The sequence below is a fragment of the Lissotriton helveticus genome, chromosome 2_1 (genome assembly GCF_964261635.1).
Source record: "Lissotriton helveticus chromosome 2_1, aLisHel1.1, whole genome shotgun sequence".
NCBI classification, from domain to species: Eukaryota; Metazoa; Chordata; class Amphibia; order Caudata; family Salamandridae; genus Lissotriton; species Lissotriton helveticus.
Window position 1 is genome coordinate 1,257,193,994 of NC_136059.1, and position 18,751 is coordinate 1,257,212,744.

An 18,751-nucleotide genomic window follows, 5' to 3' on the forward strand; every position below is an offset into this window, starting at 1 on the left:
TATTCTTAATAAGCATTGTCTATAAAACAATCACCCGTTGATGGTTTAATGAAGCGTTAAATGTTCCTAATCCAAATTCTCTGGACTGCCATTTCAGATGTACAAACTAGCAGATGAAAATGATTCTGTAAATCAATAAACCATATGAAATGTAAATGGCAGTGCGCCATTATCCTTCACATCTGTTCGACATTATTTCGCAGAATAGAACATCACTTTAAAGAAAATAAAACTGAAGTACTAGAATCCCTGCAGATTGAAACACTAAATCCTAGCAGCTATAACCCAAGCAGTTATATTAAAGATTCCGCGTTCCACAGACTGGGAGGGTAGACAGTGGGGGCGAGCTGGCAAGTACAAAGGTGAAGTTTAACAAAAGTCACTGATAGTTCTCAAGATTCTTTTTCTGCATAGTTCATATATCCAGTTATTGTATTTGCATACCAGGATGTGCGGTCCTGTTTAACCCTTCATCAATTCATTATTACAAGTATCAGACTGCAAAGAAACGAACTAGCCCGAATGAGCTGCACAGGCATGGAATCAGAATACTTGACAGCCGTGATCACGAAAGCAATTTTTCTAAGATTTGAGTTTCCAAAGATTGAGACTGCTTTGCTGTAACAAACGCTTTTAGTACTGGGATGCCATTTACACAGTGGAGACTGATTACAAATATGAATAGATGCATGAGTCATCTACTGAAATTGCACCAATAAAATCAATTTTACACACTTTAGGGAACTATAAAAAAAAATGTCTGAAAATGAGAGCTGTCTTATACCCTCATAAAATATCACCTCAAAATATCAAATTTGCCACAGTACAAAATATATATTAATTTGTATCTGTATTCTTTTTGTAAAGTTGTATTGAGATTACAAAAATAACACTACAGTTCATATTGGCATATGCTATTTTTACCAATAATCAAGTTGACATAACAGCTTAAGATATCATTTGATGGGAATGCGAGTACTCCACATTTGTATGCGATATACCAGGTTAGCACATTTTTGAAAAACTGTATCACACCAACTACACCAAAAAGTACTTGCACTTTCTATCTGTAGTTATTGAGGCTACTGAAGCTTTATCTTTTAACTAGATATGCATGCAGGGGAGCTAGGACATCCCCAAGGCAAGACTTTGGCGGTAACATATCCGCATAAAAGTCTGCATTACATTACAGTAGAGCATGTCGGACATGCCTCTTCCCCGACGAATTTCCACGGCCACTTGGCCAGCATGAGTGAGCCTCCTGATATATCCAAGAAGTGAAACTAATATCGTAGGTAGCAAAGTGTGATGTGTCATCTCTGAAAATTTACCCAGAAGTCTTTTAGCAGCGGGCAATACCAGGCCCTACGTATGAAATCTGCAATAGGGTGTTGGCAAGTGTACTACTTTAACCTATTCTGAAGCCCATTCTGTACAGTCTCAACTGTTTACAATGCACTCTGCAGAGAAATTTGAAGGGCAGTAATCTGTGTCTGCTGTTAAATTATATTTTAAGTGTCTGAATGCAGCAGTATTTCCACTGTTCATCTGACAAGGCCTCTCCTTTTTTTTATCCCACCTCCGTGTGCCCCTGCAAGATGAATGGGTTCCTCCACACTCATTGTGCTATATAGTTTTGTGATTAGGCCCCTTGGGGATCGATTCAACTGTGAGCAGTGTATTGAGCCTAAGAGGTAGGTGGTTCTGCAAGGAATGTGAAGAAGCAGGCCTTCAGGCATGCCAGAGTCTATAATACAACAAGCATTGGCATAGCCAATTGGTCTCGCCTTTGGGACCTTATAAGTGTTTAGTTATCCAGCACAATATCCTTGGTGCAACAACATCAAGTGTTGCATGGCTAAACACTTACAAGGCCCCAAAGGCGAGACCTATTGGCTATGCCAATGCTTGTTTTTTGTTTGCAGTGGAATGCTCATATTTGCATAGCGTTATTGCCATTCGTATGACCTTGCAGCCCTGGAGAACCAGAACATGGGAAATAGGTTATGAGGGAGGGGAGGTAGAAAATAAATTACATAAATCGAAAAAGGAATTAAAACCAGGCTTAAATTAAAGTCATTTGACAGTGTTGGCATATGTATTAGTATTACGGTGATGGCTAAAGAGTGTCCTATAAATGGCCATGGAATTGCATGCTGGCAGCTAGAGTTGCAGTACCTGCAATTTCAGCTGAAAGTCAAACACAGCTTAAATACAATACCTCCAAAAGCAGCACAACTGACTACACTGCGCATGACAAACCAGAGAACATCCTGTCATTGGGACAAATAGGAAATGATGACCAACTTTCCAGAAGCAGCAAGCCCTGTCAAATGACCCTTTAATGTTCAATGAACCCCAGGCCATTACTGCACAGCCAATTCCTGACTGTAGGCAATTTTTCAGACATAGTGCACTTTTTTATTAATAAAAACGTTCTGTTTGTTCGGTGCGTGCCCAGATAGTGACTCAGTTCTTACGATTATTTTTAGAGCAAAGGACGTATGCAAACTTGAGTAAAGGCCCCTGTCTTATCACAGTCAGCAGGCACTTTAACTGCCTCTTTAACAGTCTATTAGTTGCATTGCTGTGAGATGGTACAGGCTTTTCAGTACTAGCAAGGGAGCTTACTAGAGGGTATCTTGTGGCGGTTTTCAGATTATACAGCAACATTTAGAACCGGCAGATGAAATGCATAACAATGTAACTTGTAAGCAAGTAGTGGGTTAGAGCAAGCACTGAAGCTTTCCATTATCATACAAAATGGGGGCTGATGGTATTAACGTTCTCCCTGCAACCTTCATAATCAGATTTATTACCCTGATTCACTTCTTTGGGCAAAATATTTTACACAGAAGACAGATGGAATTTTGGTAATGTCTGATTTCGAAAAGAAACTCCACAATGCAGACGGTGGGTCTGAAAAAAAGCCTTTTGGAAATATTGGAGCAGCGGCTGTAACCTATTAATCCTAAAATGGAGATAGTGAAAGGCACGGGGAGAATGTACATTTGAGCTATCAGCCTGTAAACACGATGCTCCAAAGCATGTGTGCTTTCAGCAAGCTCAATAAAACAGACTTAATACCATTTCTCTTCAGTCATGCCATTTTCTTTTAACGCTCCACGGTAAAAAGCCGACAACTAAAGAGAATATGGTGCATAAAAACACAGTGTGCATGCGCCTTGCGCTAAAACTGGGAGGGGTGGGGGCGGGGTGCGAGAGCACCCAAAGAGTTTCCCTTGTGGGAGCGAGCCAGGGGCTGTTGTAAATCAAAAGTAGACTAGCTTAATTATTCAAGGAAAACAAAAAATTGATTTAATTTATCAAGGACTCAAGTATGTTTCGTCACCGGTTAGTGGCACCTGGTAGGTGTGCTCATAAAGCCCTCACCCACCAACCTAGTTGGTGGCATGCTTCATCATCGGGCCCACCCAGTGACACCTAGCGTGTCCCGGGTGTGCTTCGACGCCTGATTACAGCGGAGCAGGTATGTCGCTGTGTGTGCTGTGAAGACTGTTATGAAATGTGGATTTAAAACGGCTTGGCGGGGATCCCAGTGCCCGAGGGCAAATTACACTTTAATAGCTGGGTCACCGTCAGCGGTTAAAAATAAGGCTGTTGGATGTTAGAGGCGAGTTACGACCTCCCACATCCTGGGATGTGTCAACATGTTTCAGCCAGTGCCTTATGACTAAGCTGGCTTTCTTCAGGACGGATAAAAGGGTGTGTGCAGTTAAGGGGCACCATGTGTTTGTAAGTTAATTACAAACATATGGTGTTAAGCTCGCTCCCGCAAGGGAATCACCAAACCTGCACATGTTGCCATTGAAGGTAATGCAACACGTGCACGTTTTTGGCTGAAAAGCAGAAGCGATTGTTAAAGGTCTTTTGCCTATTCACCGCATGCGCTGCATAGGAGAGACCTAAAAAGATATCAAGAGACAATTGTTATTGTCCCTTCCTAAACTAATCTAACGAGATGAACCTTTTATCTATAAATAGATAACCTAACAGTTTGACATTTAATTTAATGCAGTGAGTTGAATTGCTTCAAGGCTCAGTATTAACGGTTGGTACGTGTTTGGTAAGCAAGGGGAGTTTAGGGGAATATATCAGGTTTGCTCCAGACAACTTTGCCAGTTTGTTCCATGCGTATACAGTATTAACTTCCGTGTTGCAATGTGTCTGGGCACAGCCTTAGCTAGTACAGTATTTAAGGGCATAGGTCTTGCCCTGTCTGCATCTATTGTGAAGGAGGGCATTCGGTACAATACATTATACCAGCTATAAGTGTGCTTAGCTTGAGCTGCCCAGTAATAATGTTCGACATTGGGAAATCGCAAAGGCACATCTATATATGAGGGAGAGGTGTCATATCCTTGGCTGTTTATTAGTTCATAAGAACTTTGACAGTATTTAGTGGATCTGGTGGGAGAAGGCTTCCGTAAGGAGGATTGGTACATTTATAACAGGAGGCAGATGTAAAAATACCATTTTGATGATTGTTGCTCATGCTGCCATTAAGAGGGGCAGCATATGCCATGTTTTTACTTTGTCTTGAACTTTAAGCATCACTGACCCATAGTTTTCTTTCATCATAAGATCAATATTGTGACATGCTCAAGTTGCCATCTCAAAGGAAACTCAAAATGTGTATGAAATGAGTCATAAATAATGAGTATGATGTATGTCATTTACCCAATTAATATGTAGCCCTAGTATTGCCAAATATACCAAACTCAGAGTATGGAAGGTGCATTTCCGGTGAGATGGTTAGCATGGAATTATGTAATCTTCATACACTGAGATAGTAGATTGCCCAATTAGTACATTTACCCCTCTTTGACAGTGAGGTGTCTTAAAGGATTCTAATGACGGGCTCCATTGCCAATGAAAAAGTAGCATCAACAGGCACTCTGCCTTGCTCCCTTTTGTATCATTATAGGTTTGGATAGCTGGCCATTTAGCCTGACACAGGCCACTGTTTCACAGCTCTACCCACCTCAGAAAATAGGTTCCCAGGCCCATCCGGTGCACTGTCTCGAACATATACGTTTAGCCGATAGAGCTGAACGCTTTTTGAGAAACTACAATATTGCTGCTTCTTGGAAGGGTGGGCTCCACCTGATGAGTAATGGACAAAAGGACTCACAAGGTATACACTCTGGACCTGCCTAGAATGAGTCTTGATTTTTCAGGATACACCAGGAAGCCTCTCCTATATGAATGAAGGTGGTTGGGTATGGCCTTTGCCAATAAATTAGCATCTAGATTAAGAACGATTGACAATTTCTCTGGTATGGTAAAATAACAATTAACATTTACCTCAAGGAAGGAGGATGGGAACTATCATCTAAAGCTACATTACATGGTCAGTAAATGTTCTTCTGGAATGAGGGGCATATATAAAGGTTCCCTTTTCTGCTGCCTCCAACCACACAAGCGTGACTTCAGATAAATATTCTTGGAGCAAGGAGTTTGGACATTGCGGAGTCTGTATAAAGTTGATTAAACTGTGTTGCTATCTGCCCGGTGGTGAAGCATTGGTGGCCTCTATCTCTTATGTCCCTCGATGCCCCCTTGAGGGCCATTAGTTGGACTAATGTCCTACTGGGCCAGTCATCCTCATCATACTCGCAGACCCTCACCTGCTTTCCCAAATATTTAGCTTCCCTACATGCCGGCACCCGGTAGGGCAATTGTATCTTGAGGTTCTTTCATTCCTTGTTAACTTGGGGCACCCTGAACACTACATCTCTAAAATGTTAACGGTGGCTTCCAGTCAAATCAGCGTAGATCATATAGTACTGAGTATGCCTCATTGTATGGACACACGGACTCCACTGATTTAATAATTGAATGTTTCCCAAATCAGTGAACACTTTGACACCCAGCTCACTTTGTGCTCAAATAACAGTGATTCCATGCTTGAGCTCCGATCTGAACACCAAGTCACCAGCGCTGCCTAAGGGAGTCCCCAAGGCCTGGTCATGTGTACTACTAAAGGAGGCAATTGTATTGTTACTGATGAAGCAAAGCTTCGCATATTTTGCGGCTTGCCGAAGTCAAGAACCTCGTTTATGTGTAATAAGGTAACAAAACGTATGTTTTACTAACATTTATTTTTGTTTAGGCAAAGTTCCCGAAGCTTGCCTATGTGTATTTCTAATGAATTTAATCCGTGTTCTTTAATATGGCCGCCGCTTGTATTTTAGTTACTGCGCATGCGTCAGCCACACTCACGTGTCCTGACGCGTCTGCAGAAGTGGAGGGAAAGTTATGCGCATGCGTAATTCATAGCTGTGCTTATCATGTGGTACTGCTCGTGCCACTGCTCTTGTGATTGTGTCAATGTAGCTAACATTTAATGCAATAGTTTTATTTCTTGATGATGAGTTAAAAGTACAAACCCTATGATGTATTTTCATAATGACATTATTATGTATTAATTTGTTTTCGCTTACTTTTCATGTACCGCGGGGAATGGGGGTCCAAACTGATTGGGAGCCATATTGACGGTCTCTTCTGCGCATGACCAGGGAGCATTGAAAGGTGGCCACTTTGGACAGTGGAACTCAGCCAGCTGGCAGCCACAGTCAAGATGCGCCTGGGAAAGCCACCTCTGCGCTACGAGAACGGCGAATGTTGCTCCTCATGTGTTACAATGTTAATTTTCACTCGTATTTCTGCACAGTTCTCATGAGAACCCCAATCTCTCTAGACGGTACCCAAGTATGTTAATGAAGGCTTCAAATCTTGTATTGTGATTGGTGTGTTACCCAAATCCTACCTTAGGACCAATCGAAATTGAGGGATTCTGACACTTTGCAACATTGGGGGGTGGTACACTGTCCCCAAACTGTATATCTACCCTGGGTTCACCTAGTGAACCGTCCGACTTGTCTGGTTTAGCTGACCTGTCACTGACCCAACGCACTCAATAGGTGACTGAAGATACAGAGCGCTGCGAAGCACTCTGTCCGAATTTGACCATAGACTAAGGTTCTACTGAACCTTAAAGTGCTGGCAAAGCACTTAGCTGGGAGTTCGCTGACCCAATCGGGGTCTTGATCGATAGCTGCAGAGCGGGTGGAGCGCAGGCGTTGCTTCCGAACTGTGGGTTCCGGTCCTGTCCTGAAGAGGGTCCTGTCCTGAGGGTTTGCTGTCCTGTCCTGAGGGTCCTGTCCTGATTCCTATTCCGAGGGTATCCTGTCCTGTCCTGGGTGTCCATTCTGCACCTGCTGTCCTTTGAGGGGTATCCTTCCTTGAGGGTTTCCTGTCCTTAACTAACCCGTGGCCAGGGTTTGGTTTCCACACCTTTCTAGGTAAATATTGCTCTGAAAACTCTTTAAATCTTGCACCTTCTGAATTTCTGACTTTTGCTTTAATAAAGTTCATCATTGCATATGTTATATTTTCCATGCCTTTCCGCAACTATTGAAAGTCAATTACATATTTTTCCATAAGTTTGTTCCTATGTCTTCTCACTTGTTAGAAATTATATTTTGCATTGCAGTCTGTAATTTTATGATATGGTCTAGAACTTCATTGCCTAGATTGTTCAAAGGCCCATTCACCTTAAGTGAAGCGTGCTACTCTTTATAGGCCCTCCCATAGTTATTCATGCATAAAATGTCCATGCTTAAACATTTCTGAGATTTTATAATATTTCCCATCTGCATTTCATATTACATTTGAATGATTACCCTGTCATTATTTCTTTATGCCTATGTGATTTTACGTTATCTTGGTTATTGATTGCCTTATTTTACTGTACCTCATGCAAGAAAATATTGAATTTAGATAAACATTTTAAAACTTCCAGTTGTCCGTGGTCATTTAAACAGTATTTGAATGTTATTGGTTGAGTTTGTATTTTGCTGCCTTTCTTTTACAGCTAGCTCCCTGATTCATTGTGGTCATTAGGTACCCGCATCGGTGGATGGTAAGTCGGGTGCACTGAAAATTATTAGCAGGGAACACACACACACAACTTGGTAGAGCTCGTGAAGTCACCTGATCGATGTATATGGTGATTTGAAAAGTATATGGGCCCTGAAGCCGGAAACGGCGAAAACTATTGGTCGGGTGGCCTCGCGCGCTCTATCAGTTTTCTGGTAGCTAGAGGATGGTTAGGGACTAGTTGAGAGTAAGGCAGGGATTAGTTGGACTAGTTGAGTCGGAAGCTGCTATTATATTGATGCTGCTAGAAGAGCGGCTGTTCTAAGAGACCTGATCATTCTCTTGTGAATACGCTGCTGAAACTCATGAATTTTTGCATTGTTTTTATTCTTGTTCTTATATTTCTATATGTACTAATCCATGCATTTGTAAACCGTATTGTTTCGTGTTGTCCGAACTCCCCGGGGAATTGAAAGGGCAAGTGGTGAATAGAATCCATTGTCCTGAGGTCACAGGTTCGAGGAAAGTTAGGTGCAGGTTAGGATAACCGGGAAGCACTAACTAGGGTTTTCTGAATACATGTGTGAATAAATGACAGTAACGGGGTTCATTGGCAAAATTCCCATAGTGGCGTAACCTAGTAAGGGTCACATCGGAAGAGTAGCAGGTTCCTCGGAGCTAGCGTGAAAGCAGAGGGGTCCGCTGAGAAACCTTAAGCTCGGAATATATCCCGGAAAGAAGTGGATGAGTTTAGGGGAATAACAGGTTCACCGATGCTAGAGTGAAGGGTAGGCGGAAGAGATCTGCCCGCAGCGAGTGAAAAGTAAATGGAAGTAGTTTACTTGCAGTAAAACAATTCTTTCTCTGTCTAGACACTTGAGCACTGTGGCGAATGTGTATTTGTTGTAAAATAACCAAGCACTGAGCACTTTAAAAGAAAGAAAGTTTCCGTTACCTTGTGAAGGGAGGGAGTCAGTCGCGAAGCGCCTCTGACGTCACTCTGTGCCGCGCTGGGATTGGTAGAAGCAGCGGGCGGGTAGCGGAGCTGGAATTGTAAAGGAGGGGTGAGCGCCGGAGCGTGGGAACTGTCTCACGAAGGGGCCGCGCACCCATTGGCGGAGCTTATTTAGTGTCGCACACCCATTGGTTGCACGAATTTCTGAAGCGCGTTCTGATTGGAGGTAGTTTGTAAACAAAGTTTACCGCAGAAGTTGTATGTGGCACTCGCAGACTACAGGAACTCGACCTGATCCAAGGCACCTAGGGTTTGAAAGGGATCAGTGGAAGACTAATAGATACGATATTATGTACGGAACAAAGAGAAAAATGTCACTTATAAGTAAGGTGAAAAATTATTTTAAAACGGACAAACCGATTAAATCTAGGGAAGGTGTTCTTGTCCCACCACCTAATACTCCTGCCTCATTCATGATGTTTGACCGAGGGTACAATACCTGTGTGTGGCTGGAGAATTGGGTGAAATACACGAAAGATGACGGAGTATTGGCTTTTCCGTTAGATGGTACCTTCAATGGTAGGATCCTATTTAATTTAAGGACTCGGATGAACGAATTGCATCCCAGACCGAGACTAACGCAGTATGAGGCATTAGAGGAATGGGAGATTGAGGCTTTTGAAAGAGAAAGACCCCGAATGGACAAGGGTTTGACCAAGTGGTACCCCAGGCAGAAACAGGAGTCCAGGGACAAAAGGATGAAACAGTGGAGGCAGAGCATGATTGTTGAGGGTCTGTTTCCCATGATGCCGGCATGTCATAACATTGGAGCGGGTGAGAAAAGTACTGAAAAATGTAAGCATTGGGGGGCCCTGGGGGAATCAGATGATGAACTAATAGATGACATCTGTACCAGAAGTCCGCCACCTTACAATGAGGGAACCCGACCTTCCAGTGTAGGAGATGTTCCCCGACGCCACTTCCTAAAGGAAGAAGACAGGTCCCTGGGACTGGGAGGGGGTGGTCAAGTATTGCCCTATCCTGAAAAACCCGAACCGACGGAAACAAGGGATATATATCCCAAAGTGCCCGCGAGCCAGGAAGAAAAATATTCACGTACGAAAATCTTTTTTCCCAGACCCTTGTATGAAAGCGAAGAGAAACCATCGAATTCAGGACTGCCTTTTGTTCAACCTCCATATGGGGAAGAGCGCAGGTCCTTTAATACTGGAACTTTATTCCCGAAACCAAATTATGGGGGAGGACCAAGTGAAACGCATCCTACTGCCCCGAGTTTTACTCCTCCGTTGACCCCACAGATATTACATGACACAACTTTAAGAAGGGTACTAGTGGAAAAGGAACAAGAGGCTCTAGCTAGACAAAGGACAGAAATAATTCAGAAAATTTCCCAGTTAAATACCAGTCCTGAGGCATTGACTATTCCAGTAACTATTGGACCGGTGGTCCCGTTATACGGAAATGGTCAGGGAAATCCGATTACTCCAGTTATGACCCCAGTCATGGCAACCCCGAGACAGGAACCGATCATCATAGATGATCAGTCCAGTGAGTGCGAGTCTGAAGTTGCGTTCTTGGAATTGCCAAACAAACAGACTGGAAAGGGAATACAGCAGAGGCATAACCCTTTTAATACAAAAGAAATTAAATTAGAGACAGCAACAGGTACTAGGAATGTCTCTCTGGTATCTCCGGATGAAATTGAGAGTTGGAGTCGTGAATTAGAGAAGCAGACTCCGCAAACAAAACCTTTAGACCTCTACAAGCTGAGGGTCGAAATAGAAGAATTAATGGCAGGAAATGTGGGGTTGGATCGATTGAATACCTACTCTGAAGAAGAATTGTCGTTCATATGTAAAAGCTTTACAAGGAACACCAGAGTGCTCCACGAAAAACTGACCGAAACAGCAGTTAGTATGGGGGTAGATATCTCAAAATCCAAGCCCTTACAGAAACCGTACAGAGCAGACTTCTCAGACAAAGATATAGAACACCTGAATGTGGCGGGGAAGAAGTTGCAGATTAAAGAACTAATGGGGGTACTGCAGAAATGGGGAGATGTGGAAAGATGGAGAAGCAGGTGGGCGAAAAAGAGGGAAGAGGTTCGCTCCCGACAAGCGACTCCTGAGTTTGCTTTAAGGGAGGTAGAAAAACCTGAGCAGTTATGCCCCATGCGCGAAGTTCCAGGAGGGAAATATGTGCATGTCCCCTGGTCTAGGCAGGATATTGTGTCCTTCACGAACGATTTTCCAAAATTACGAGAGAAACCAGTTGACTGGTACAGGCAGGTGGAGAGGTTCGTGAAGGTACAGAAATGTCTGTGGAAAGACCTGGATGGGTTTTTCGACATTGTGGTTCCAGTAGATTTATGGACCCAGTGTAAAATAGCCATAGACTGGCCCAGTGAGGAGTACCCAAGAAATAAGGAAACAGGGGAGCCATCAAAGGATGTCATGCGAAAATATGAGCAGGTAATTCAGCATTTGAAAGAAAAGGTGCCCGCAAAAGAAACTGATTGGACAAAAATAGATAGAACAACACAGGAAAGGGACGAGACAGTGCACTCCTTCTATGAGAGGTTATTGCAGGTATTTAAAACATACAGTGGTATTGATAACATCGATTTGAAGGACATGACGCACTTTATTTACAGGTTTGTAAATGGTTTAAGACCTGAAATTTGTCAGTGGATAAAAGATAATAAAATCTGTTGGCATACTAAGAAAATGGATGAGGTCCTGCGGTACGCTAAGTACTGCGAGGACGAGATGGCAGAAAAGAAAAAGGCCCTTAAGGAAAAGGTGATGTGGGCTCAGGTGAAGCTTGCAGAACAGCAGGAAAAACAATTGAGTAACATGGTTAAAAATGCTGAGAACAAAGGTCCTGGGGGAGGGGGTGGAGGAAAGCCCCGGCCCAAATTTAGCAGGGAAGAGGCTATGAAAAAATTTCCCTGCCATCAGTGCGGCGAAATTGGACACTGGCGAAACGAGTGTCCCCAATTAGTAGATATTAATGAAAAAACTCCTGATTTAACTCCACAGACGCAGAAAGAAAGACCAAGAAAGACTCAACCCCAGGTAAAAACAGTTCAGGTGCCTCGAGCACCCAAGCAGGTATACAGGGGAAGACAGGCAGAAGATGAAGAGATAGAGGTTTGGGAAAGCGGGGAGAACAGAAATACAGCAACTTCGCAGTATCTGCTGAATGATACCTTCCTTTGTAATGATCAGGACTGACGGGGCCTGAGAGGGGAGGACGAGGAGTGCGTACTTGGCGCTTCCTTGCCGGTAGACCAGTCTGGACCATATATTGAAGGAAAGGTTGACGGAAATGATGTCACCTTTCTGTTGGACACTGGCGCTACCCGTTCTACTGTAAGAACAGTGGACGTTCCAAACCTACCCCTCTCGGGAGAAAATATCCAAGTAGTGGGTGTATCTAATCAATTGATTAGTACTCCTGTTACCGAACCAATGGAGATTTCAATTGGAAATTTTAAACAGATGCATAGATTTGTCGTCTGTGACACCAGTCCAGTGAATCTACTGGGTCGTGATTTGCTGTGCAAAATGAACTGTACCATCTTTTGCACACCAAAAGGTGTTGAAATACAGACCCCAGATGAAGATGGCATTTATAAATTATTGTTACTTAGACCTGACTCAGAAATTAAAAGATTGACCCTGCAGGACTTGCCCCAAGAACTCCAGGAAGCCGTAAAGCCAGAGGTGTGGGATTTCACTGGAAAAGATGTGGGTTTGATGAAAGATGTGGACCCCATACAGATAGCCATCAAGGACAATGCAGTATATCCTAACACTAGGCCCTACCGAATGAATGCTGAAGTGAAAGCAGGTGTCACTCTAGAAATACAAAAATTATTAGAAGGAGACATCATACAGGAAGTGATGAGCAGCCCATGCAACTCACCGATTATGGGCATCAAAAAGCCTAGTGGCAAGTATAGGGTAGTGCAGGACCTGAGAAAGGTTAACAAAATTGTAGTTCCTTGCTGCCCTATTGTCCCAAACCCTGCAGTGATATTGTACCAGATTCCTTGGGATGCTGAATGGTTCACTGTGATTGATTTATGTCATGCATTCTTTTCGATACCCCTGCACCCCGACAGCAAATTTCTTTTCTCATTTGCCTTCGAAGGTCACGTGTATTGTTGGAACCGGGTCCCTCAAGGGTATACAGAGAGCCCCTCTATCTTTAATCAGATCTTGAAAAAATGTCTAGAGACTTTGACCTTACCTGGGAACTCTGTGTTAGTGCAGTACATAGACGACCTTCTACTGGCGTCTAAAAGTCACAGGGACTGTGTAGTTGACACCATTGCCCTCCTAAATCATCTGTGTGAGAAAGGGCATAAAGTGGCCCCTGACAAACTACAGTTCTGTGCGAAATCAGTAAAATATCTAGGACACCAGATAGAAAAGGGTGTCAGAAAAGTCACATCAGAAAGAGTGAGAATAATTCAAAAGATGCAGTTGCCCCGTACTCAAAAAGATGTCAGAATGTTGCTGGGTGTATTAGGGTACTGCAGGCAGTGGATTCTGGGATTTGCAGCCTTAGCCAGGCCCTTGATAAAAATGACCACGAGAGGAATGCCAGATGTTGTAGAGTGGGACGATGAAAGTCTAATGGCTTTCACAAGACTGAAAAACTGTCTGTGTACGGCCCCTGCGTTGGGAATGCCAGATTATTCCAAAGAGTTTGCCCTATTCTGTGACACTCGCGATAATTGCGCATTGTCAGTCCTGACTCAAGAACATGGCACGACCAGAAGGCCTGTGGCCTATTTCTCTGCCACTTTGGACCCAGTAGCTGCTGGGTTACCAGGCTGTCTGAAAGCAGTAGCTGCTACCTGTGCAAGTTTGGAACAGAGTGAGTCCATTGTCATGGGACATCCTGTGACCGTGTATGTTTCACATGGAGTGGTAATTCTATTGACCAGAACTAAAACACAGTATCTCACCCCTAGTCGGCTGACTAAATACGAGAGGATTCTTGTGGGTGCAGCAAATGTAAACATTGTTAGGTGCGGTATTCTGAACCCTGCCACCTTACTCCCCGACCCCTTGGAAATAGAAGGTGGGGATGATGATGAACATGATTGTATTGACCTGACAGAGTTCAGTACTAAACCACGCCCAGACATAAAAGAAACGCCATTGCCTGAACATGATAAAGAACTATTTGTGGATGGTTCCTGTCTAAGACATGAACTAGGAGGCTTGAGTGCTGCTTACGCAGTAGTCTCTTTCACAAAAATTGAAGAAGCAGGTTACTTATATAACATCAAGTCTGCACAAGTAGCCGAATTGATAGCTATGATAAAAGCTTGCAAAATTGGGAAGGACTTACGCATAACAGTGTATACTGACAGTCAGTACTGTTATGGAGTTGTGCATGACTTTGGCCAATTGTGGCTGCAGAGAGAATTCATGACTTCCTCAGGTACTCCCATTCGGAATGCAAAGGTTGTTCATGACCTTTTAGAGGCCATCCAGTTGCCCAAAGAACTGGCAGTGGTAAAATGTGCTGCTCATCAAAGGAGCATGGACAAAGTATCACTGGGAAACGATTATGCTGATCGAGTGGCCCAATGGTGTGCCAAAGATCGGTATATTGTAAATCCAAAACGAGGGGGGCCAGGAACCAGCTGCCAGCTTCAGGTGTTTGAAGAAGTGCCTACGTGGGATGAAGTGAGAGAGTGGCAGGAATCGGCTCCTTGGCAAGAAAGAGAGAAATGGAAGGAGGATGGGTGTAGACCGAGACGTGTGGATGGTGTGATTTTGGGCCCAACTGGTATGCCTGTGTTACCCCGACACTTGCTTGGCACAATGGCAAGATTAATACATGAAGGATCACACATTGGTAGGGATGCCATGATTCTGGTATTTCAACAGACTTGGTACAGTAAGAAATTCAGGAAGGTAGCAGAGTCCCTCTGCCAGAGGTGCCTGTCATGTCAGCAGATGAACCCAGGCAAGAGGACAATGGTTGAACTGAGCAAAATTGGGAGATCAGGGGGTCCCTTCGTAAGGATACAGATTGATTTCATCACCATGCCCCGTTGTGAAGGGAAGCGATATGTCCTTGTCATTGTTTGCATATTTTCAAAATGGGTAGAAGCTTACCCTACTTCCCAAAGTGACGCACTGACAGTAGCGAAGTGTTTACTAAAAGAACTAATACCTAGATTCGGGGTGCCATTCATTATTGAATCAGATAAGGGTGGACATTTCCAGAATGACATACTGGCTGAACTCTGTAAGGCCTTTGGAATAAGGCAGAAACTTCATTGTGCATACCACCCAGAGGCTTCGGGAATAGTGGAACAAGTAAATGGAACTATCAAAAACAGACTAGCAAAGCTGACTGATGCAACTGGCATGACCTGGGTGAAGGCCCTGCCCCTGGTCCTGATGGGACTGAGAAGTGTTCCTGACCGCAAGACAGGCCTAAGTCCCCATGAAATCATTATGGGAAGAGTGATGAGACAAGCATGGGTGCCAGGAAGCAAACTGTTGAGTATTACTGATGATTTAGTGCTTGAATACTGCAGAAGATTGGGTGACCAAGTGCGTTCTATCTCTCGCCAGATTGGAGACGACGGCATCCTCAATCCAACGACTCCTCTCCACAGCTTGGTTCCAGGAGACTGGGTCAAAATAAAGAAGCACACTCGATCTAATTGTCTGGCACCAAGGTGGGGAAAGAAACGCCAAGTAATCCTGGTAACAACAACTGCAGTGAAGGTCGCAGGTGTTCCCCAGTGGATCCACGCTGGACACACTCAGAAGGTATTACCAGACAAAGAATTTGCAGAAGAGGGGCAACCAGCAGAGGACCCTGCAGGAGCCGGTCCAGAAGCAGCTGACAACGAGCAGCCCAGCACCAGTCAGGTTGCAGGAACAGCAGACGTTGGCCCAGGAGTAGTTGACTACGAACTGCCAAGAAACCAGCCTGCGGAAGAGGTCCAGGAAACTGAGCCAGGAGTAGCTGAAGACGAGCTGCCAAGCATATGGCCAGAAGAATGGATACCGATGATTGATCTGACCGAAGATCCTATCAGAACAAGAGAACGACTTAGTGAAGGTAGAGAGTGGACTAGTCAGGAAAAGCAAGGCACAGGCGAAGAACCTCAGCCGCTTGAGATTCACATCAAAACTGAGGAAGGAGAAGGTCAGACAGGGACAGAGCAGGTGTTCGATACACCACCGCTAACACCTGATGCAGATAAGGGAGAGACTAGAAATAGAGTGATAGTTCGAGCAGAAGAAAATCAAGAGATCGAAGTGCTTGAACAGGATCAGAGAGGGTTAAAAGAACGGGTTCAGGAAACAGAAACAGAAACAGAGACAATCGAAAGCCAAAAACAAAATATTCCTGAACAAGGCCAGATTAGCAACCAGGCAGAAGAATTTGATGCTAGCCCTGGAACTAGCCAGATAGGGAAAGTAGGAGAAGAAAGTGGAGAAGAATTACCACAAGATAAAGAGAACAAGAGAATAAGAAAAGAAAGTGAAGTCCAAGTACCGACTAAGAGACTAAAGAAAAGAAACAACCTTGAGCCTAGGTTTGTAAAAAGATTGAGACTAAGGATAAAGACAGTGGAAGAAAAACGTGCAGAAGCAAGAAGAAGTGCTCGGATAGCAGAGCAAGAAGAAGACTCTTCCAAAAGAAGGAGTGAACGAATAAAAAGACAAAACAAAAAGTACAAGTCTCCTGAATGGACACTGGTTTTGGAAGAACTTGAAGATCTTGATATAACTGACGTGAGCGACGGAGAACCCGTCCCAGAGTACTCAGCTGAAGAAGAAGACGAACCACCGTGAATTTGCACAAAGTAAGCTAATTGTGTAAAGCCAAAAAGAGGGGTTCGAGAGACTCCTTCTGAGCCAAAATGTCTGATTCAACAGTGAATGGTAGACCTAGTTGCAGCCGTTTTAAGACGTGTTGCAAGGTGTGTATATGTAGTGTAGTAGTACTGATAGTTATCTGGATAGGATTAACAATTTTCATTCCCTTTGCTGTAAGTAAAGATACTAACATTGTCCCTACTGAAGTTGTAAATACTGACAATGAGGAGCTAACAACACAGAGTGTAGCACGACATGAAAGAGCTTTGAGACAAACAAAACAGAACTTAGAAGCACCAGATGAGGGAGGACTACATTATCATGGAGTTAAGAACAAGACACACTTAAATGTTTTCGCAAACTTATTAATACACTATGTAGAGACTATGGAAATTGAAGATTGCTATGTCTGCATGAAGCTACCTACTTCTGTGGCTGAAGGCGTGACATACCATCACCTGCCATTGACATATGGAATCTCCTGTAGCATTTTAGCTAGTTTATTTTACAAAAGGGGACCGTTACAGTATTATTATTCTAACAATGACGTGATCTTTTCTGAACTTCCTATACGTGGGAACTTAAATCCTGTACATACCAAAACTGACACCATAAGATATATGGGAGACTACTTTCTGACTATAGGTAACATTGACATAGCAGACGCACACAGAGATAACTTGACTTGTTCTTTGCGTGAGCAGGAAAAGATGTTCCTGAACATGGCAGAGAAAAGGAGAATTAAAATTCAAAAGAAGGCTAATGACGAAAGTCAGAAAAAGCCAAAGTGGGCAGAGAACATGGAAGGCACCTCATCTGGTGGAGCGGGTCCTGCTCTGTTGCTGGATTTTGAAAAGAAAGGCAAGCTATGTCTTCACCGCGAGAAGACTAGCTATTATAATAATGTTTTCATTGGTTCCAGTGAATGCGAACATAATTACAAGGTAATTGGAGGTTGGGGTTTCAAAAATGGGTCAGAGCCTGTGTTTCCTGGAATTTATTATATTTGTGGGGACAAGGCTTATTTCAAATTGCCGGATCACTGGTATGGAAGCTGCTACTTTGGCATTGTCTTCCCGAAAATATACCATGTGAATGGAAAAGCTGGAAGCAATGAAGATACTAATGGCTTAGTGCGTAGTAAAAGAGAAAGTATAGGTGAAATTATGGGTAGTATTTTCAGTGCACTGATACCTGGAGTGGGAGTGGTTCTGAACACTCACAGAATTTGCAAATTGTCTACTATAGTAGATGTGCTGTCTACTGAAACAGCTCATGGATTTCTGCTGGTCAATACCGAAATGGTTGCGATCAGATCAATGGTTTTACAGAATCGACTTGCTCTTGACACCTTATTAGCGAAAGAGGGCGGAGTCTGCCGGATGTTGAAGGCGCAACATTGTTGCACTTATATTCCGGATAAAAGTGTACAGATCAAAAGATATGTGAAAAACATTACTAATTTGGCAAAGGAACTCAAACCACTCGAGGTTGATAGTGCCTGGAAGAGACTGGTAGATGGTCTCTCAAATGTAGGTCATTGGCTTGCTAGCATAGGTAAAAGCTTATTATTCAAAATTCTGATGCCAATTGGTATTATAGGTCTTATTATACTTTCCATTTTCTTATGCTGTAAATGCCGCAAGCGCACCAAAAAGCACGAGGTAAATGCAAGAGGAGTGAAACGAAGTGTGGATGAGATTGAATTAGAGGAAGTGAATGATCAGATATACAAAAAGGTGAAGACTTCTCACCCTGCTAAAACTGAGAGAGAAAAGTTAGAACGGTTGCTGGAAGAAATAGAACTTTATAAAGTGTGAAAGAAAGTTGGCATCTGGTTCCATTATAATTTGTGATGATAGTAAATATCATCAAAGAGGGGATTGATGAAGCAAAGCTTCGCATATTTTGCGGCTTGCCGAAGTCAAGAACCTCGTTTATGTGTAATAAGGTAACAAAACGTATGTTTTACTAACATTTATTTTTGTTTAGGCAAAGT

At 43.3% G+C, this 18,751-nt stretch overlaps 1 protein-coding gene across 2 annotated transcripts in view; it reads right to left on the reverse strand.

The window, feature by feature from the left end:
- RAP1GDS1 (Rap1 GTPase-GDP dissociation stimulator 1) overlaps nucleotides 1-18,751 on the reverse strand; it is a 748,947-nt gene that overhangs the window by 356,665 nt on the left and 373,531 nt on the right. The gene's annotated exons all lie outside the window — the stretch shown is intronic.